The 24863-nt window shown below is 30.6% G+C and overlaps 1 protein-coding gene across 1 annotated transcript in view; it reads right to left on the reverse strand.

Annotated features, from left to right (window-relative positions):
* The window catches only part of LOC130890665 (lachesin), a 397611-nt gene that overhangs the window by 304255 nt on the left and 68493 nt on the right, over window positions 1-24863 (reverse strand). The window lies entirely within an intron of this gene.

The raw sequence follows: 24863 nt of genomic DNA on the forward strand, positions 1-24863 counted from the left end.
AGTGTAAAGAATTATATTAAGGATATCCATGCTCATCTCTTTTTTCTTATCAGATCTCACTAGCTTCTTGATTTTGTTCCATCTTCTGAGTAAAGTAAATATTGAATCATAATTTTATTTCAAGAACCCAAAAGTTTTACGTGTCCGAATTTCCCTTATACCTTCTCTTTGGCATTTGCATTATGAATAAAAGTTTGTCAATTTTTTATTCAAGTTGTGGCTTGTGTGATCTGGTGTATGTATACAAAATTATTTAAATACGTTAGTATTAATAAGACCTCTTGGAATTCTTAACTGTATGTAATTTTATTATTAAGCGGTTTGAAAATAAGTGTTCGTCGGTTCTTTCATACTAGTTATAAGTAAGCAAAATGAATCAATCTGCATAAAAAAGTATAAGAACAGAACAAAATAATTGAAGTTTAACCAAGTTGGAGGCACGTTTTTGGAAGTTATCGTTATGAAATACGTCTTGATATTTTGGATTCACGGAATGAAGGCATAAATTTTGGAGCAGTACGACAAAGAATATTCATATTTCTTTTCTTTTTATAATAAATTGAACAGAAACCAAGAATGCCACTGAATGCCTTTCCTCTAAATATACGGCCGTAGGACGGTCAAAATACTTGAATTCTTTAACTTATGGTTTTATGGTCAGAGCTTTATGCGAATTTAAGGGCCTAACTGTCTTCAATAATAATCATTAATATGTTATATATTATTATGAGAGTAGCTTAGTAGAGAAATGTTTCCAGTGTTTTGAAATAGTTTCACGACTAGTTATCATTGTTTGATTAATTATTTCATCTTTTTGATATTTTTTGATGGTTTTCAAAAAAATATTCATAGAAAAATATTTGTTACAAATTAGAGAGAAATTAAATAATGATAAAAACAATTTAAACCGTTTGTAATCTGGTTCGGTGAATGACTATTTTACTTTGAATTGAGATTGGGTTGTTAATTTGCATTAACACAATTCCGAAGTCCGAACTGATTATTGCCTCTATTTTAGGTTCATATCGAAATAATTAAGTTCGTTGTGCTTTTGTAGCTCTATTGTCAAGGATACCTGGGGAGCAATAATGATTGGTGTGAGTGATTCACAACTTATTTTTCATTAGCCAAAGAAATCGGAACATTAAGGAAACCTTAAAACCTTAAATTGAGATGATTCCTAAAAATTCTACTTTCTTGTGTTCGACTGTTTAAAAGATTTTGTAATCAAATGTAAATATTTCTTGATATTCCAAGGTTTGTTATTACAGTGCATCCTTGTGTGAACAGTATGGTAAAACTCCTTTTATTATTTGGTATAGTAGATTTTGTTTAGTGGGATATTCTGTTAATGTTTTAAATTAAATAATAAATTTAATTATTTAATTGAATCGAATTATTCTAATATAATGGTGGGCTATTCATTCATTATTTTGGACTTGCATGAGCGAGAAACAAATGGTTTTGGAATCATCGACCTCGATAATTGTGTGGGCACGATGTTGGGCTAGTGTGGAGGAAATATGAAAATTTCTAGCACACAAAGTGTTTCTTTACCCCGATTGAGATATGTCGATAGGTTTGGCCTATATAATAATGTGAGCAATCGAGGCAAGAGTTTTCATACATCCCATCTTAGATAAATGAATGAATAACCACCCTAGCTTCTCTTCTTTCGATAGTGGCTTCTAAGTTAATTAAAATATTGGATCTGAAGGTAAAAAAAAACAAGTGGGACTCGTCTTCTTGTACTCGTTTATTCATTAAATATTATTATAAAAGGTGTAGAAAGAGAACCTGATATAACAAGATTTTGATATTTTATCAATGGTAATGGGTAGTAATAAATACTCGTATGACTTGAATTATTATGGTCACTAGTATCAATATCGTTACATATTTGAGATTTGTGAGCAATTTTTAAGAAAAGTCATTTTTTATTGTTTTATGGTACATCTATAATATTGACAGTCCGTTTAATCTTTTTATCTACTGAAAATTTTGCTAAATCGCATTTTGCAGGAAATCCAACAGACAAAATTGGAAAGGTTGAGTAGATTATATCAGATTTTGCATTCGACTTTATTGTGAGACATTTTTTGTTTGCAATTTTTCTGTTATTCAACAGTTTGAGAGTCTAATCCCCTTTTTTATCTCATATATCGTGAAGAAAAGTCATTTCGGGAATAAAACCAAATTTTCAAATTTTATTTAGATGGTAATTGAAAAATGCCTATTTTACTATATTGTTCGCATATCTTTTTCTAAAAATAATTGATTGAGGTATTCCAATTATTTTGTATTATAAAGTTATGTTGGTATAATTGAGTGTAACAAATCATGGATAAGGTAACATACGATAGTTTGTGAAATTATAGCTTCCACTGAAGAAACAAAATTTTTGTTTGTAAATATTATTATCAAAAGTGGGATAGGTACTTTTAACAGCAATATTATGACTTCAGGAAAACTTTAGGTTTTTAACTATTTAAATTTCTTCTTATTAATTGCTTCCAAAGCAGAAAGTGGATATACATTTGAACTACAAATAACATTATTGTTCACTAATATACATCTAGTGAACAGTCTTTAATATACTAGTAAAGTTTTCCTCACATTTCTGGGCACAAGCAATTAGATGTGGTTGAAGATGCAAATGATGACAGAAATGGATCTAACTTATAAAGTTGTTTTATGTATTTTATACGCCTACCGTTATTCTCGTGAATTATTTAAATTATTGCCTTAAACTTATTTGGTCTAGATATTTTTAATTTGTAGACTCTTTTTCTGTTTCAATACAAAAAAACTTTTTATTAATAATTTAAAATGAAGTTCAATGTATTTACCTTTCGACATTACAAGTTCAATTATCCTTATCACTATTGGTAACAATTAACTACTCGATTTTTGGTATATATAATAAGTGATAATACAAGTGAATTTTGAAACTAATATTTTCCTTTGATTGTCATCGGATGTTCGTGGAGTTATGTATTCAATATTTATCAATGAATATTTTATATGGATGTCTATTCCAAGAATTGCCTCGATACTAAATATAGGGCCGAAGGATATGTTATCATTATATAATAAAGTAAATAATATTACAGTGCCAGTGGCAAAATATCGAATTCTGCACATATGTGATACAAAGCAAGGTATATTTTTCGGTTATTGTGAAAATTAGGTTTCTTAGAATATGAGGGTATCAAACAGAAAAAATATAAATTGAATGTGACATTGGAGTTCCGTTTGTCTTATAAAACAATCTAAAGTACTTTGAATCTCTCTTCTAGACTATTCTACATTACTAGATTACATTTTAAATGAGAATGTCTCTGTGATTCCGAACAATCGCACACTAATTCCAATACCCTTCTCAATGTGATATTTTGTACACAGACTTAATCATCGTCTTCCTTTACTGCCTCTAATATGTTCTAAGAAACTTTTCGCCATGTCTACTGGAGCTAGCTTCTTCCTCACCATCATATCTTGTTGACTGCGCTACAGATAGCACGGAGTTAATTTTCGAGTAGCTAATTGCAAATCCAGTGTCATTACATAAACCAAAGTCGGTTTGAATAGCACATTATTAAGGATTAATGTAGCTTTATTCATTTAATTTCCATTTTACTTTATCCATTCATATATTTTATCCCATTTAAACAAACATTAGATCATTGTTCAATACTTTTATACATTTGAAACCCTTATCACGTATACAACCCTTCTAAGTGCAATACCTGCTAGCAACGGCTGTACAAATAGAGAATGAATAATAACAATCATAATAACAATATTAATACGAACTTTGATACTACCTGTTTACACACTTGAGGGAACGTGAAACTTTTGGAATTAATGGAAGTGCATGTATAAATCTTAATTCCAACAATATTATTGTTTCTTTTGTTTCTCCAAAAATGCTTTTAATTGTAGACAAGGCAAATTTTAGTCTAAGAGTAATGTCATATTCATGTTACTGCTTCTATGTTGCCCAGTGTTTAAGTTTGAAATATGCCGAGATACTCTCTGTGCACGTGACGTATCAACTTCAAATGCACTGAATAATTTAATCTATGTAGAGTGGAGATCAGGTTTGCTCAGTTTCCACTCTTTTTCAAATGACGTAAGATTTTGATGGTAGTTAGCAGTAGAAGTTACGGAATCTCATTACCGTAGTAGAGAATTCTGGTTGGAAGGTATTTATTCGGCAAATCAACCACTTCAGATCTTTTCTGTTCATGTTTATTTATTATTGTATAGATCTCTTAAGTAAAGTGGCGGAAACTATATTATGTTTGAATAATGGTTTGGGCAAAATATTTGATGAATATATATATATATATATATATATATATATATATATATATATATATATATATTCGAAATGTACTTAATTTAGAATGGAGCATTCGATAGATGGAAGAGGATAACATCCATTGTTGGCTTCATCTAATGATGTCGATGCAGAAAATACGCAATGATTAATTGAATAAATGATTATCGAATTAAAGTTGAAATTTATCGAAAGCTGTTGATCAAAAGCTGTTACGTCTCCAAGTTTTTACAATTTTATTAGCGTTTCATCTGGTAACCTTCCAAACAGTTTATTAAAAAATTGTTTCATATAATGACATTTATTACGAATGAACGTTAAATGAGGATTTTCATTTTTCAAATAAACTTTTGAAATATACCTCTCGGCACTTTATTATACGTGTATTAGGAAATACACTGGAGGAACCTGAAGCAAAAAGCCATTAGAGGAAGCAAAAACCCATTCATTTCCCTTATTTCTGGACGAGGGTATTTTGAGCTCCTATTAGAGATGTGTCGTTGAAAAACTCTGTTTGTATAACTGTATTAAGGGACTAGATTCACTTATCCAACTTCTCTAAGTGATATAACGATTGTATTACGATACAATTTGAAATTGTTATTGTACCTGTAATCGAATAGATAAACAGAGTACCACTAGGTACTTTTTCCAAATATTCTCTAGATAAATATTTGAGAAGCATCTCATTTCCAAGTTATATTATAGGTAACTTATTAGGAGTGTCAAACGGAAAATGGGACAAATCTCGAGGATATATTTTTTCAATGCTGAAAATTTTATCATAGACTAGAAATTAATTACACTTGTGGTTTTTTTGAGTTACTTCAAATATTAGCCTCAGATACAGTGAATTGACTTATAATGTCGACAAAGCAGGAAAAACTCAACTCAAAAGATTTAGCATAATATTATAAAAACTTGTAGTTATTTAACTATACTTTGAATCAAGTCAATAATATTGTAATTTAGGTTAGTCTCTCCACAAACTGGGCCTCGATCTCGTCAAAAACCATATTTTTTTTCTAAAGAAAATGAATCGCAGTATCTTAGAGATTATACTGCTGTACCTTCAAAAGGTAAATATCTCCCACCATCTCTTCTATAAACAGGTATTTCCTACATAAACAAAATCTTGACTTGTCCGTGAAAAGTACATTACCCAAATCTGGAAGATTCCAGTTCATATGTTCTCATGCGAATCTCTAAAACCTAATGGTACGGTGTCCCCTACTCAGTTGAGGAGCAGGGTCAGATACTTTGGCTGTAATTCCAGCATTTCTTAAAATATTTCTCACGTTTTGTAAAATTACTCTCACATTTGAGTTTCAGCTAACTCTAGTTGAAGCAATCTTGCTGTTATATATTTCTTCGTAAAGCTTGCAGTCTCAAAATTTGGTATTCTTGCAACTACCCAGGACACAGTTGACTGTTTAATTTCCAATATATTGGCAACGTACCTCTGACTGTGCCCGTCTTCATTAAGAGCAATTATTCTAACAATTAATGTTAAATTCAAATTTCTATTTACTCTTCCTTTGTCAATATAAATTTAAAAATGTCCAATGATACACAAAGTGTTTACTCTCGATATGTGCCGAACAAAAACTGATGAGTAGCAAAATTCAATTAACATTAAAGTATTTTATGGATGATGCAATACGTTTCTAACCGAGTGTGTTGTAAAAAAATTCAACATTGAACCTGCCTAACGCTTTGTAATAGGGAAAAAAATCTGGCAACAAAGCATGTGTAATCCTATAATATTGATATTTGGAATATTTTCAATATTTCTCAGTAATGTTCATGACATAAAAATGTATTTTCATATGACACAAAGTTTTACAAATTAATTTCAAATAGAGAGAAAAATAAAGAGCACGTCATTATCGACATGCTACCAGGCGACGTTTTAACATGTACACCTACAGTAGTGAGGTCAGAATGAATAATTTCATCAAAATATTTCTCTGTAATCTCTGCTTTCCAAAAGTCCGCTTGTTTTTAGGCCCAAAAAATCACAATCGTCGGTAGTTACTGACAAAATTTTGTTAGCTGTAGAAGTTTTGTAAAAGAACATACATTTTTGTATTCTTTCAAAAGTTATTCCACTTTCGGCTAAAATGAAGGAAATGGTGACTTTGAAATGAATTATTTCGCTTAAATCCTCAGAAAAGTACCTATTTTCTATCTTAATCGATGCAGAATTATATACCTCATAATTATTCCAAATTCAGGCATCAATCTAAGAATAAATGTTACGGTTTTTGCTATTAAGTTGAGGAAAAAATAAGAGATAGGTTACAACTTTTACCGCCCATATAATTTCCACTATTGATAATGATAATGACGAATGCAACTGAAGTTAGTTTTATTATGTACCAAGTAAATATTTCGTTATTTGAACGCTTTGTATTAATTTAACGGTGTCACATAAGATATAGAGTTACCGAACACCTACAGCTTGCTGGGACCCTTAAAGATATCGCTCTCCGCTTTTGAAGTATGATATATAGCTGAAATATCTAATATTCTTAAAGGCACACAGCGCTATTTTGGTGTTTTACACATGTCGGTGATAAGCTATATATTATGGATTGACGTGTCACGATCTCCTTAAATACATTCCTAGGATCGAATATTTGATGCATGGTTCTTAGTAAAAAGGTCAATATGGCTTTTAAATATTTATGAACGGAGAGATAAATATTTTAGTCAAATTAATATAATAAATAATTTTGACATATTATGAAGTAGTTAAAATATCTTATCATGAGTTTTCGATGTAAATTATATCAATTAACATTAATAGATATAATATATAAGGCGTTCCATATCAAAATTCGCCTTATCCATAAAAAGCAATTTTGAGAAAATGAGGAAAAACTATTTACGTTCTTATTATTAAAGATTTGTTAACGATATTTTCTATATAACTCAATGAAACAACTAGCGACTCTTATGCTCTGCTACTTTGAAATATTTTTTCTTTAATGATTTTATTTTTTTAATTTTAATTTTGGATAAAAGTTTTGAAATTTGTCTTTGTGGATAAGGACCACAAATTACAATTTTTTTATTGAAATTTAAGCAAACATATTAACTAAACTTTATAAGCAAAATAAAATGAAAATTATAACTAGACCCTAAGCTCTCCATTTTCACTGTTATTTTCTTGGCAAAAGTCTTCGAGATAGTCAGAAACACCAACTACTTCATTAGCCACCACAAGGATTAAAAGGTTTTTGTAAAACGATAGTTCCTCACTGTCGACTCATTCTTTGCCAAAATGTTTTGATAAAAGCCTTTGAAAATCATGTAACTTTTCAGATTTGACGGGTACTCCTTTTTGTATATTCGTAGGACTAGAATTTGAAAGATTTTTTCCTCTTTTTAAGATCTGTTTAGAAGCAGCAGTGTCTGAGTTGTATTTCACCCCTTACTAAAATATTATTTGCCGCTTTTTGGTTATGACGAACCTTTTTGCCTCGGAGAATTAAAAATGCAGATATTGTTGGATTTAGTTAGATCCTTTGGGAAACTCGTTTTCCATCCATGTTTATATGAAAACATTGTCTTTAGTTAACTTCGATTTTGAGGAACCAATTGATCAGGTACTTTGGGATTGACCAAATTTTTTTAACAGTCAAAAGAGAAAGTAAAAATTTCTGGATTCCCTTCTCTTAATTTAAAAAAAAAAGCATTAGATATAATTTTGTGCACTTTTCCGTCATAAGTCTCACTTTGTTATCTTAAGTCTTCTCAATTTTGACTTTTTCTGTCAGTTCACTCCATTTTGAACACGCATCAGTTCATTGTACATTCTAAAAATTTTTTAGGCTCACTTGGATTTCTTTTTTTTTGGGTTTGCAATTACCACATCTTACACATCTCTTTCCAAGCAAACCTTTAAATTGCTCTTAAAATACTACAAAAAATAAGTGTTTATTCATCAGGAAACCAAACAAAACTGATGGAAAAATATGGATAACACAGAATAGCGCAAAAAGATTCTAATCACGTGATGCCGAATCAAGCAATTTTATTGGGTAATTGGATAAGGCGTCTTTTGAAATGACAATGTAGATGGATAAGGCGAGTTTTGCTTTGGCTGGCAATACTTTACCATATAAAATACAGGATAGGGCGAGTTTTGTTTGGTTTTGCAAAATAAAATATTATTGACATCGTACCAGTTTATACCTATCATTATTGTATGACACGGTGTTTGGCAATATGTGTGGAAGGTGTTTCGCAATATTTGTTTTCTGGGTTTACTTCATTAATAAAGGGTACATTTCATCTTACTAAGATTTTTGAATCTAAATTATACGTTTTTAAAAGATTCGCACCTCTAACGCTATCAATTCTGCCTGTATGTATCTTAAAAATTCCTATCAGTGATATCGAAACCAAACTTCAATGTCTTCTTTTAGATGGAATTATAAAGCAAATATTTTATGCGTTTATGACCTATCATTCTTCTCTATAATATTATGATTCAGGCTTCAGTTGAAAGATATTATTAGTTAGTGCTAAAATAGCACTGTTTCAATTAGAACGAAACTACTACAAATACATATATTAGATGACGTTTTTTAGATTTCTCGTCAATATATCCTGTGGAATTTATGCCCTCTTAATAGAATCATTACACAGATTCATTTGTAATATTTCATTAATTTATGATACTTTTTCCAACGGTTGTTGTTGTTTTAACATAAAAATTTTTACGAATGTATTTTCTGTTATTTATATGTTTTATAGTATTCTAGTTTTTCTCTACTTATTTTGGTCTATTTACAAAGATTACTAAAGCATCTTAATTTTTTTCATAGCTTCATTTTAGGAAATTATCGAAATATCCATTTATAAACGTTTATTTTCATGTCGGTGGTACACTGTTACACGATTTTATATTGTTACTTCTGCAAAATTGTCATTCAGCTGTTTGATTGTAGGTAAAATGTGTTTTATAATTCAATCATTCTTATCAGGATAATTAGTTACAAAAAACATTGGAATTTATATCACAAACATATATATAATATAGTGCTGTGAATGTAGAAATATAATATAAATATATAGATATCAATATATCTTTTCCAACAACAAATACAAATTTAATGAAAATATTTATTTATTACCATCCATATGGAATGCATTCAAGTAACTAACTCCAGATCGTTAAAGTCAATTTATTTCTCCTTACTAATGAGAAATAAGAATAAGCTTCTTATTAATTGCATAGAAGCTGGATATTGCAAGAAGACCTATTCATTTGTAGCATTGCTAAAGGCCCTACTTACAATCTCTATCCGTTATTTATCTCTGTAGAGTATTTTTAACGTATAAGTCCTATTACTAATTTCAACTTTTCGTTCTATTCGAATAGTTTCATCTTATTCATAGTAAAATATTCAGTATTTCTGTTCAATTCGACAACTATTCTTCATTTGCTGGAGCTTAATAGGCCGTCGTGAAAATGTGAGTATTCTAGTTTTAATTGTTCTGGCAGAATGTTGCCGTAGGCGGATATAAATACTTATCCTGTAACCTCGGTTTCCCCATTCATTAATTATCACTAAAATCTTCATATAAGTTTTATTCTCATTGAATGGAACAAGTCAAATGACAAATTGATGATCCACTGATAAATTTAATTTTAAAGGTATTTATTTGATATTCATTTTTGTAAATAATAATTGGATATTGAGCATTCATGGATACAAAAGTTTTCGACGAGTACCATGAGAAATAGTCACACAAGGATTACACAACAAAATGAACCACAAATACTCTTCCAATCAATAATGGGCTTATATGCGGAACTTCAAAATTATATAAAAACTGATAGCGTGCAGTCAAGCTATTTTCTAGTGAATAAAGTTGTCGGAAAAGAAAAAGTTTTAAGTCTAGTACTATTTAACTTTTTAATAGATGTGATTTTTAATAGATGACGTCATAAGCAATGTAATACATAGAAATGGAAAATGAAATTTTGAAGCAGATAAAAAAATGACCTATTTAGGTTTCCATTAAAATATGACTTGTATATTTATATTACTTAATAGATAAATGTATTGATTAATATAATTATTAATTGCACATACCAGTTTACAGCATGAATATCAAAATCACGTTTTATCCAAGTTCAGATAGTGAATTGAAAGACATAACAATAAAATAAGTAAACATTGTACAAAATTTTTAAAGAAAATGTCAAGAAGAAAAAAATACTAAGAAAAATATCGAAAAAATCGATAACCTAATATTGAAACAGAAGTTATTAATAAAGACTCAAACTGAATAAAATAAAATAGATAGTAATTGATAACATGAATTGAAGGTCAAATATCTTGAGGACCAATTTGGTTCCGTATACCATTCTGTTCTTAAGTTATTGTTAATTTTATATTATTTGACATCAAGAAAAATTAATTTTATTGTTTTGTTCGATTTCGCAAGTGTATGTTTTTTATGACAAGAATTGATTTTTTTTTAATTTTTATCCTTGGTACAGCAGTAATACAATAATTTACATAAAGGATAATGAATAGGATATTTGAAAAAAATTGATATCAAAACAAATACTTTATTAGAGAATGATATACAAAACCAACTTGGTCATCAAGACATTTAAAATTAAATTCATGGCATCTTATTTCAAAAAAAAACAATTTGGCTGAAGGAGCTATCCAACTATTAGATCCTGAATATAGACGCTTAACTATTTCATCCAAAATCTAGATGTGATATTGTTATAAATAATAAAAGACATAATAAAATAAATGAAAGAACAAAAAGTGATATCCTATATTTCAATTCCTTGTTATGATTGTGACGTCGTTTACATAGGACACACATCTGAGTATTTAGAAAATAGAATAAAAGATCATCAAAAGAGAATTTCTAGAACTTATTCACATACTTAGGAACGTGAGAGCTGCCAATGATAAAACACATCTAATCAATCTGAGTAGACTTTCTAGCTTTATTTTCTCAATTTTAATGTGACTACGAATAAATTAATCAATGTCTGCTACATATTTTTGAGAAGTAAAAACTACGGAAACATTATTATTTAAATATTCAACTTGTAGGTGATATATATATATATATATATATATATATATATATATATATGCATGTTGTTAATGCTAAGACATATTTTGAAAAAGACCAAGTCAAAACGTCAATTTTTTACCTGTTTTTAAATCTAATATTCAATCAGAAGAGAGCTAAAATGATATAACATGATATATAAAACTTAAAATGAGACGACACTATAAAGCGTAAACATAATTGGCTTTGGTAATTGATACCAGAGGCACTTCTAACCGACTTAATAATTTGGGAAGAGACTCTAATCAATTTCCGCGAAGAGGCTGGTGCACCTTTTAAGATTTAAATAAAACACCCGACGCTCGAATGATTTTCATCTTAACAAATTGAATCAATAGATACGGAAAAGAATTTCGCACAAAAATACGTTCATAATATATGTATTATTCTTAATCTCAATTCTTGGCATCGTTATTTTCTTGAACTGTTAATTTAAAAATATACCGTCAATGAAGAATATCCATTCAGAAATGTTTCTGACCATTTTTGGTACAATAAGAAGGGAGAACAATAATCGATATATTTACAGCCAAAAACAGAATTTTATCGACTTCAATCAAGGAATAGACGTAGATAGAAATGAGCTAAATGCATCAAAATTTGATTTAAGGTTGAGACTAGTATCTACGCGTAATTGGATGTGCAGCGCTAATAAAAATATTTTTGGGGAAATGATGAAACTCTTCTGGCCGGCAAGTGTCTCATTATAGAATTCTCTATATCTATAGAATATAGGTGGATTCAAAAAATAAAAAATTTAGATGCTATCATATTTAAAACTGCCAATATTTTTTTTAAAGCTACTCCAAGTGTAAATTTATTGCATCATAAGTTGGCTAAATGAGCATGTTTAGTGTTTACGTCTAGTACGTAAGATATTTAAAGGATTCCTGTGATTAGAGAAGTACATTTAAGCAATAATTTGTTTATATAGTTGATGTACTATTTATCCAAACTTGTACCTGGAGAAATGCAAGCAGCGCAATTAACCTACTTTTCATGTCTCTTAATTTACGACATCGACTCGTGATAAATTTTAATTCTCAATACACTCTTTATTATTTCGTACTGCGTGAGAAAATGGTAATTTATTTCAACACAATTCTGTCTTCACTGTCCGATACGGGTATGAACGATAGTAATCTTTGAGAAAATAAATTTTTCCTTTCATAGCTTCAAAATATTCTGCTTTTCCTTCCTCAAAATGTGTTGATATGTAGAGTTGTCCTAATTTCTGGATTCGAAATTCACACTTTCCCTATTCACCCTTTCAATAGTATTCTTCTCATCGTAATACATTTATTTCTATTATTTATATCGTTATCCAATCGATTCTGATTGAATATAATTGATAATATTAATTCATTCAGTCTATTTTCAATATTTTCATATTATTGCTTTCTCAAGGGAATGAAATATAAACAATCCAAAACCACAATTTATTACAAAGAATATTGATTTTCATTATAAGTTAGATGAAAAAGTAGAGAAAACTAATTTGTATTAGTGTGTGGAGTATTTTATATATTTAAAAAATCAAGTCAAAACCTGTTTGTAGAAGTTCAATAAAACTTTGCGTATCGATATAGGATAATTTAAATTACAGGGTCTATTTTGTAGAATAACTAAATAGACAAAAATCTGCATCCGTTTATTTCATGCTGATACAAATTTTCAACTTGTCATAGTATCAATGCACTTGCAAAAAATATGGCATTAGTAAGTTGTTTATATTCGCAATTCATTGAAAAAGACCCAAAATATCTAAGAAAATCTTGAGATTTGTATAACAAGCTCACAGAATTTTTATATAATGTCAAAAAGAATATAGGACATCAGGGAAAAAGTGGATAAATTATTCATTCAGGGCGCTTGTTATTATTCTTCATTGTTTTCCTACTAGTACCATACTATGGAAATGATTTTTGTTACTTTTCTTCAAGCGCTATTTGAGTGTAAATGGGGCCATTTCATTACAAATGTGCTTCACGATTTTTATACCTTCTCAATTGACGCTACGGTTCTTGATGAGCCTTGGCCTTCCGGACAACTGCCCTCCATTTTTCTCGATGTTGTTCTTTTCTCCGCCAGTTTCAAACGCCTAGTTCTTCTAGGTCCTGGTTTACATTGTACTGCCATCTTATGCGTGGTAGTGCTAGTAGTCTGCGGCCTTCCGGCTTTTGCCAGTATGCAAATTTGACTCGTCTCTAGCCCAGGCTTCAGGAGCATACATGACAACTGATCTTAGTACTATACGGTAGACCCTCTCATTTGTGCGACTGCTGAGTAGTCGGGATTTTAGCATCTTCTGGGCGGTATAATACGCCTTGTTTCCAGCTTTAACTCTCTTCTGTATCTCCAGTGCAGTCTCGTTGTTTTCAGTTATGAGAGAGCTAAAGTATTTGAAGATGTTAACACACTCGAAGGTGTAGTTATCTACCGCAAACGCTGCCGTGTCTGCGTGGTCTCGGTTGCATGTACTTCGTTCACACTGAGCCCTCCTCGATAAGATTCTTAATTGAATGTTTGGGAGTCCTCTCTAAGCTCTTTATTAGACGAAAATTCATGTTATTTTCCGTTATAAATAAAATATTATCCGCCAACTTTTCTCATATACCACATCTCAAAATACCACTTCGAAAAAGAAGTTTCAACTCTATAGAATAGAATAAATACTTCATCTTTTAGTAATTTGCGGTGATTTTTTGATAATTATAATATTTTTAGAAAATATCAGTTTATGTGGAAAATATTTTCTTTTAGTCATTTTTTCATGTTTTTCTGCGACATATTGATATTAAGACGAAAATTTCACTGTCTTTCTAGTTTTTAAAAGGGCTACTCTCTCCAGATGTAAGCAGACTTCATTTCAATAATACATTGATAGTGCTGTTTCTCTTAAAAGATACAAATTTCTCTATTTCTAGTTCTAAGTTAGAAGGCAGTTCTTTGATGCTTTTGAAATCAAAATAACGCCGTTTTCTACAATGTTGAATCTCATTATAAAATGTAACCGGATATTAATGTTTTCTAGTATATAATGGCATTATTTTAATTCGGTGCTGAAATTCAAATACTAGTACCAACAATGGAATTCTGAAATTACCCAAAATATCAAGGAATCGCTAAAAAGTGTTAGCTTGAAAATCGAGTTAATAAAGATTGAATACTATAGTCAAGCGATATGATTAACATCACATAACTTTTAATTTGAGTGAAGTTTTTAGAACGACTTGACAGATTAGCATGATTTGTTTTTTTATGTCCAACTAAAAGTATTCCAAATAAAAATGAAAAAAATTACGAGCACCATAGAACAAAATTTTGTTAATTAATTATTTATCAAAATACTAGTCTAATGAGAAGTGCTTGAACTACAAATTACGAAGGAGAGAGATTTAAACACGAAAGTGTCTTTTTATAGAACACGATAAATTATCTGGATTTAAGAATACAAAAATGCAGTTTATGAACTCAAAATACGGAACAAACTGTAAGATTTGGTATAAACAAGAATAAAACAATTAAAAAAACTGAGAGTGATGAAAAAAAATAGCAAGAAAATCTTTTAACCAGAATAGAAAAGACAAATGAAGAGTATGATTGGAGTAGTTGATATTATGATAAATATAAAATAGGATCTAAAAACTCTATATTATATAGAAAGAATTAGAGAAGAAGTTGGGAATTAAAACCAAAAACATCAATTCATTCAATTAACTAAGTGAGTAAATACATAACATTGCAACAGAATTCTATTCATCAAGTTAAAAATTTTTGGTCTTGGAATGTACCTTTTTGAAACAGGAAATCAAAATAAAGTTCACAACAACGATATAAAAGTTAATTTGATGTTACAATGATAAATTATGTGTAAAATTAAGATATTGGAAATTATGTCGAATATTAAGATGGTGGTGAGCTCGATATTTCAGTAACGTTAAAAGTATAATGAATAAAGGATATCATAGGCCAACAAAATAACATAAAAATAAGTTTTCCAAGGTTTTTGTAATGCTGATGATTATTCAACTCTAATTCTTGAGATACAGGTTACTAAAAACAGATTTGTATTATTATTTCATCTAAATGTTTATCGTTTAGTAAACTAGAAAAACAATGAACTGAAACAAGCGTATGCACAAGCTATATAAATCATCCCGATGTTTTTTGTTATATACGTGGCATGTATTCTATATAAAAGCAGAGAAACTATTTCGGATTTTGGGAAAAGATTATATATTACTTATTTTAGTGTGTATTTTTAAGATCAGATATAATATTGAGACCCATACATTAAATTTACAACATGTATCGGACATTTGTGACAGTAAGGTTTGTAACAATAACCAGATGCGCAGTAGACAAGTGACATCACCGGTTCTTCACAGATGTGAGAACGGCAATACTACTATATAGTAGTATACTAGTATAGTACTCCATTTTTAACAACTCATTTTCCAGGTATGGCCAAGCCTATCCCCTCGAGTCTGTAAATGGTATTGCAATTGTAGATGGTTTGTTCATAGCCCATCACGGGTTACCTTTGAAAATTACCACTGATTGTGGCGCCGAACTCAAAAATAAAGATATGGAAGGTTTCTGTATATTACACCGAATTGCACTCCATTATAAAACAGCTAAAAATAGCAATTCGAACTTACGGTAGAACGTATCCATTTTTCTTTAAATGAAATTTTTAGATGCTTACGAGAAGAGAACGAAAATCTATTTCCAACACAAATTATAAAACACTCAGTAATAAGCTGTAATAATTTGATTCATTCAGTAACGAAATATACCCCTTTCGAAGCGAAAATCAAAAGCATATAACAGATGAATTAAATTCATAAACAAAATTAATTGACCATTATAATCAATCACTTCAGAAGTATTAACAAAAACTACACAACAATCTAGAAAACTTTCAAGCGTCCATTCTAAACCAAATCGATTCGTTAGGTAGATTCATTAAATTACAAGGAACAATAGGACAAATTAATCTCGATTGCCAAAATCTAATAACATTTATTGAAAATATTGAAAACGCTATCCTTCACGCTATTTCAAAGTTAAATAAACTTCATAGTTGTGTAATATCAAGTCACGAAATTTCAGATTTGATTAAACATTTGAAACAAGTATACGAAAAGGATCAATATCCTGAGTTCAATAATAACTTGACATATTATACATTTCTTGGAACCGAAATGACCTTTTCCGGCTTTAAATTAATTTTCGCAGTCCATGTCCCTATCCTAAAACCAATGCCGTTAGAATTCTACCACATATTTCTTGTTATCCAAAAGAATATAGTGTTAACTGCCACTTACCCCTACTTGGCACTTAATGATGAAGAAAGCCAGCCGGAGAATGAAGAATACCCAAAGGTGGAGGATACCTACTACTGTGTTCAACAATTCCTTCCTACCGACAATTGGACTGGATGTTACGCGACCGAAATACATAATCAAAATCCAATAATCGATCAAACCGCAAACAACAATGATCATCCCTGTAGAATCCCAATATGTTGTATCGAAGTGTCAAGCTCGCAGAATATTTGAAGTTCAATCGCCTTCTTTGATAATTATTCCAGAAAATTGCAAATTATCGATTAATAAATTCAAACATTCATTCAAGAAAGAAATTCGAAAGGGAAAATCTTTAATCTTACCGAAATTGGATATAGAGGAGATCGAAAAAACTATCAGGCCTTAAACCTAACGGAAATAAAACTCGACGATCTATATAAAATTAATAGAATTACCAAACAGTTGAAGCTCATTGAGGAAAAGGAGATTTATTGCAAGATACCAATCATATCGACAATCTCGATATCAATTATTCTATTCACAATAATAATAGCTTACTACTTATTGAAAAGAAGACGTAGCAATTCAAAATCTACAAAAGAAGCGGAATTGGTCTTAGAAGAAATTCCAACGGATTCCACTCGCAAAAATAACTCCATTATTCTTTCGTCCTAGGCAAGGAGGAGTTATGAGCCAAGAATTTGCTAATATTCTAAAATATAATACTATCTTACTTAGAATTTCAAATTTCGAATAATTATCTGGCTTATCCTATTTCATGATTTACCCTATAAAATAACAGCAGATTGTGGTTCGTATTTTATAACATGACGACTTACAAGATTTTTGGAAATAAAATAAAATTGAATTGCACTATATCACGGGAAAAATAGTAATTCCAATTCAGTTATCGAAATTCATTCTAATCTAAGTGAATATTTTCGATGTTTTAGAGACACCAACAAAGATTCAACACCTGATCAACTCATGGAATATTCAATTCTTTCATATAACAATTCCATTCATTTATTTATTCAATTCACACCTTTTGAAGCAATTAAAGGACACATAAATAACCTTTTGATTTAGATGATCATTTGGTAATATCTCATCATATAATATCAGCTGCTTATAATAGAATTGGATACATTTACATAAAAGGACAAGAACAAATTAAACATCCAATTAAATAATATGATTTCTGTTAAAAAACATTGACACAAATAATTATTCTTTCCAATATCTGTATAATTTGATTTTGAGATTTGTGTTTGTAATTTAATAGATTGATAAAAACAAAAAATATATAGAGGGTGCACCTTTAAAAGAAATATGTTGATTTGTTAGTTTAGAGAATACGCATACTTCTAATAGACTTATGCAGTAAACTATTTTAACAAATTTTGGAATATTAGTGAGCTACTTCACTTCATGAGCACACTGTATAAAGGAGAGATTGAAAAATTGATTTGTTGAAGTTCAAAATAGAATTCTAACCACTGTTTTAACTGTATGTGTTGAAATAGTGAGGATTGTGAAGGGTAATGTCAATTCTAAAATATTTCACAGTTCACCCATCTGACCCAACTGTAAGTGTGCGGTTGATTTTGATTGATGAGGTAATCAGGAATAGGACTAGTTAGTTTAGTGTAGAATCAGCTTTTGAATTGAAACATATAATTCCGAATACAATCTTTTATCCCTACTCTGCTATCGCAAATAAATAGATAAAATATTGCTTTCAGTTTTTCAGATAAAGAGAGATGTTTTCCTTTGTATCACTTAAACGAATTAAGTCCATAGAATCAATTATTATATATGGTCAATATTTTCAAGGATTCTATTTATAAACATCAAACTTTTCATTTATTCCGACATTAATTCAGAAGCAGTAGATTGTTTGTAATGAACTACTATCCTCTCTAATTATTCCTTTTATTCTTTCCGTAGATTCTTGAAAACAACTATCATCTCTTTAATTTAGTAAAATAGATAAATGGACAGCATTTGTTCACTTTACCAACTTTTCAATATTGGTTAATTTACTTCAGATTTTCGATAAAAACAATGAAATGGAGTAGTAGATTACAGTTTATGCAAAAACTTTCATGAGTGATCTATTTCCACCGTTATGATTACAGTTGTCATAATCTTGTATATTATTTTTATAATTTATTTTTTTGTTTTATTAAGTCATAAAATTATTTCAAATTTTCATACTGAGATGTTTTTCTTATTCATCTATACTATTTCTATCGGTGGGGTGAATTTATATACACTGTCTCTAGCGTACTTTATTTAAATAATTATAATTATATTATTTTATTTCATTTTCTTATAATTTTAAATAATATTATTTAAATATTCACTTATATATTAATTAACTTATCACTAATACTTAAATAACTTATATAATTCATTTAAATTCACCGGTTACTTTTCTATGTCGTTCCGTTCATTATGACTTTCAATTATAAACTAACTATAGTCTATTTCAGAAATGTATAGAACAATAAAATGGGGAATTCTGTCCAGTTCGACTCAGTTTCGGTGTCGGCCAAGGGTGTAGGTCTTAAAATATTGTGTAGGGATTAATTAGGTAGTAGATTATACAGTTACGTTTTGCGTTTAACGGGTACCGTTTAACCTTTTATTAGTGCCTCTGCCTAATTCCAACCCTATTTCAGATTCGGTTTAACCATGCACCGTAAGGGCAATGGTGCCTTACCCAACATTTTTATACCTTTATAAGTATATTTGTTTAGTTTAACGCATCAATACTTGCTGCTAAGCCGTACATAGTGTTCACAGTATTATAAGATTAGTAATAAAATGGCGACATTTACACCAACGAAAAGATTTTTCTTCGCCACTATCAGTGAATGAAAAACTTATTATTTTAAATGTACACGATTGCATAAAATACGATTACCCGAAATTTACTGTACAAGAAACTGTCGACCGATGTTCCTGAATGACTGAAGTTGGAAAGTCCATCGTTTTCAAATAATTGCGGAGGAGAAAGATAGCAGGTAAAAGGAAAAGACTAATAATCGTCCATATTGGAAGCAAAGAGGGATTTTTAAAAGAAGGTTTGCTAACCTTTCAATCTTGCCATACGGGAGATTACCACGAAGGCATGGATTCGTATGTTTTTGAAGACTATTTTGGTGAAATGATAAAATATCTTCCGGCTGATTCAGTAGTAGTTATAGATAACGCAAGTTATCATTCTCTACGCATAGAGAAGACTCCAACTTGGAGAAGACAAGAAATTATTGACTGGTTAACCACCAAAAGTATTGAATTTGAAGATAATTTGATAAAAAAAGAACTATTAACGAAAAAAAATTTACACAAACATCGTGTAACTGTGCTGCGCACACCGCCATATCATTGCGAACTAAATCCTTATATGGGCGCACGTGAAAGAATTGGTAGCAAGACACAACACGACATTCAAAATGAAAGACGTTAAGCTACTGTTTTATCAAGCCATTACGGAGGTGACACCAGAGAACTGGCGAAAAGCAGTCCAGCATGTCATTAAAGAAGAGGAAAAATGTGGGATCTTAACTACTTGATCGATCGGACCGTGGACCCGTTAATTATAACGTCAAGAGGAAATGACAGTTCCTCAGGTGACGAAGAATATTATGATTTTTTATACTTTAATTTCTGTATAATATATTTTTTGTATAATGTACCTAATACTATGTACATGATACCTAATTTTTATTCTGTTAAAATAAAATTCTTTCCTTCTTACGAGTAGACTACCGGCACGCCTTTGGCACAATATTTCAGAGTTTGTGAAGGGATAACAATAGGCTAAACCCATAAATTGACTTGATAAAAAAAACTTTTACAATGAAATCAATGCCAAACTATAAAAGTGGCTTGAATAATGAGATTTTATTGCTCTATAGCTTTCTGAAATAAACTATAACTCCGCTAAATGTGTTCGGTAGCAGAAACGACATTTCTGGAATCCTAGAAAGAAAACAAACATAAATAAAAAACCTTCCTAGTCATTAGATAAAAAAAAAACATATCACAAACAACTCGCCCCTATTTAGACAAAAAAATACATTAAATGCGCCGACAAAAATCAACCTGAACCTCATGTATAGCTGGGACTGGATGTTAAAATCGGCGGACTCAATAATAACGGATTAATAAACCAGAAACTACTTTGGATAGATATCTACTATTGGCCTTGTTCATTCTCTCGAGCATTCCATCTGATAGTGAATGTAATGCAGTCACAGATTTCCTGGAACACATGTATGGCGACCATGCCATGTGACCTTGCATTTGAAAATACTTAATACAGGTATACATTTCTCCGAACAAAGTCCCTCTATAAAATGAAAATTCATCCATACCTGATTGACCGATACCTGAGCCGGGAAATTCCAAGTAACTTCCTTAATGTGAAAATAGCTTACAATTAAATTAATCCTCCCCAATATACCTGACTTTGGGAAAAGCCAAAAACCTCAGCGAAGCGGCGCCGTTTCTAGAGACTTAGCTCGCGCGATGTAGTTTTATTGATATATTATAGTAAGTTTAATTTATTGTACTTTGTTATTGTGCTACCTCTCCACTGTCATCAACACAACTGTTCTCGAAGTTTCTTTCTTGTTCGTTGTGGAACAGGGATTTTTTTAAAAGGCCCTCTTCGAGGACAAAGGAGCTCCACTGAGCCGAATATGCCTTTAGTATCGGTTAAAATCTTAACACTTCGTCAGGTATATCGCCGATTTTCTTCCTTCCATTGCCAAATATAGTCCCTTTCCTTTACGCAAGCTTTTGCTCTTCATCACCTGATCTTGTGTTTTTGTTCTTCAAGACTTGCACGATCAGATTTTGCTTTATTGATGGCTGAGTCTATAGACGTTTTTTCTTGATACCAAATTTTTTTCTTTTCACACCTATCCCCATTTTACGTTTGCCTTCCATAATATTTCCAAACAGCTACCTTTGCGTCTTTGAATTCATTCTCAAGCTCAATTTTCAAAATTTTAGCAGCCCCTGTCGACTTTTGAATTGAGCTCAAGAGGTAATTTTTCAATGAACTGTCCACTACTTTTTCTTTGGTGTTGCGTTTGGTTATCCTTCGATTAACCATGATCTGCTATTTATATATACCACCCTATATACCCCAAGTATCGATAGGTGGTAACAATGCAGAGTGATTCCCATATCTTTTTACCTGTGGTTAACCACGATTTCTATTGTGAACATAAAATTAGCAAACATGGTACATTATTTGGTGCTGATTTGAACCTAGGGTTAGGTTAGGTTAGGATCTAGCGGAAGTGGTATAACGAATGCGATGCTGTCATTAATTGATTACCTCAACGGATTGAAAATATGATATGAAAATATCTACGTTTATTCTAACCAAAGTACACTTACTTGCGGAATCTCATCAAACCCATGAAAGAAATTAAATTAAATATGAGGAATATAATATTTTACGAGACGTAATTCATCTGGAGGATATTAAGATTAACTCAGTAATTATTTTAGATGATGTGGCTACATGACTTTTCAAGATTTTTAAAATATGTGTTCTTATTGCTGGAAGAATCAATATGGGTTGCTTACAATAGATAAAGACTGTCATTATCTTCTGGTAAAAATCCGTTAGTCAATAAAAATTTGTCGGATGAATTTTTTGGTTGAAACCAGATGAATAATCGATTAAATTCACAGTTAGTTAAATCTATACAAAACAAAATACAAGAGTCTCAAGAGCGATATTGCCCAGTCACAAACACACCTAGAAAAAATTTACTGAACAATAACTGAACTCCTTAAACAGTTACTTACGACAATAGAAATACCCAATAAGAAGGAATGTGATGTATTTGCCTCACCAGGTCGACCTATAGACCATCAACTAGACCGTTTTATAGACTAGCGTATGTAACTCCCTGGTAAAACCAGAGACAATAATAGCATTGATTCATATACCCTGTATAATATTCTGTATGTGAAGTAGAGACAATAATGCCTTTAGACATCGATAGTATGTTCGATACACCCTGTATACGCCTTTTAATAGCCTTTTGACTTCGATTGTATTTTTTCAATACACTGTGTGTATGCTTTTTCAATGCCCTTTTGACATCGATAGTATTTTTCGAAACATACTGTATATACCTTTTTAATGCATTTTTGACATCGATAGTATTTTTCACCCTATATAATATGCCTTTTTGACATCGATGACATTTTTCGATACACCCCAATGTCTGAACGGTCACGTGACTCGTTTCGAACATTATATATGGAACCACATCCTATATGCCTTCTTGGCATCTCATGTAAGATCTCTATTGTTGCTGTATGATATACTAATCATAAATTTACTTAAAAATAGATAGACAAAACAAATTCTGATAGAAAAATGATAATAACAACGAACTAAATTAATAATTATTATAATTTTACTAAAGTTTGCTCGCCAACCGACTACTGTGACGCCACGCGATAAAGATCTACCCATCGCAGATTGGCCATTGAAATCATCGGTCCCAAGTTCCGCCTTCTCTACTGACCTATGTCGTAAAAGTACTACTAATTATTATGGTACAAAGTGGAATATGCACCACAAAAACAAATTTCACATTGAGTTATTATCATTGTGACATGTCAAGCTATAAGACTACTAGTATCATTATAAGTGATACTAGTAGTCTTATGAGGCTGGAACCATGAGAATGCTTTAAGTGAGATTATCAGAATCCCTATTTTTGTCACCCCTGTACTCATTTTTATGTTAGACATAAATATTAAGAATAATGTATTTGCGATGATTACTAGGGGGTCCAAGGTATTCAGTACTTTCTCGAGCTTTTTCCGTGCCTGACATCCGTTCCTCGATTTCAGCTTACTCCTATTTTACGGGGATCTTCTGCAGTCCCCTTATTTCATTTCGGCTCTTACCTACTCCTGGTTCCTATTGGTTGAAATGTCAAAATATTTTGATACTTGATGATCTTGGTAGATTTTGTTATATCCATGGCACCGTAATCCATCTAACAGAATTTGTATACTTCTATTAAATATAGTGCTCAATATTATATGTTTTATTCATATTTCTGAGCTTCTCCTAAAGTTTTTTTATGTATTTACTGCGTACGGTGATTGAAAATTATTGTTTTTTTTCTTAAAATTACAAGAATAAATTCTAGTCAGGTAGATTCCTTTCAGTATTTTCACAGAAGTTATTTCAACAACATAATAAGAAATAGGAACGTATTAATAACATTCAAATGCTTAGGTAACGGAACACACTAGGGCTTTCACATTATTCATTACAAAAAAAGTATCAATATTAATCAATGTTTAAATTTCGAAGTTATTATAAACTTTATTTGTCAACTACTGTGAGTAGTGTGCGCTACTTTGGTAATCAATCCAACACCTTCAAATATGTTCTTAAAAGCAGTTCGGCGACATCATGATTGTATACATGATTGTATAACTACGTAATTATGAAAGCCAATTTACAAGGAAAAAGAATAACTAATCTAGCATCATTATGGTCCCCCTCCTTAGAATAATTCCTTCTGAAATAACTGTACACTACGGGTAGGACTCAGATCACTTGTTTAACCATTCATTTCCATCTCAAACCCGATGCACTCACTCATCCATAGTACGGCTCTTGACATCAGATATAATTACTGCAATACGTCAATTGACCTCGTCACAATTATTACTATAATATCAATGGATTTACGGAGAGAGAACTAACTTGTTTTGAATATTGAAATATTCACCCAAAAAGGTTGCATAAATGGAATATCCAAAACTTTCATCCCGACTAAAATGATGAGACGAAACTAATGAAAAGCCATTTCATTTACATGATATATTAAATGAACATTTAAATGATATTAAATCGGAATATTCTGTTTCAAATGGGACATTTGAGTATGATAGGAGAATTACTGAAAAAGAAGGAAGTACATTATTTTTTGTCTTCAAATAAAAAATTGAAAAATAAGAGATAGAGTTTTATAATTCCTTGAATATCATTTGTTAGTTATTATTTCATT

This window comes from Diorhabda carinulata, chromosome 1 (assembly GCF_026250575.1).
Source record: "Diorhabda carinulata isolate Delta chromosome 1, icDioCari1.1, whole genome shotgun sequence".
In the NCBI taxonomy this organism is placed as follows: Eukaryota; Metazoa; Arthropoda; class Insecta; order Coleoptera; family Chrysomelidae; genus Diorhabda; species Diorhabda carinulata.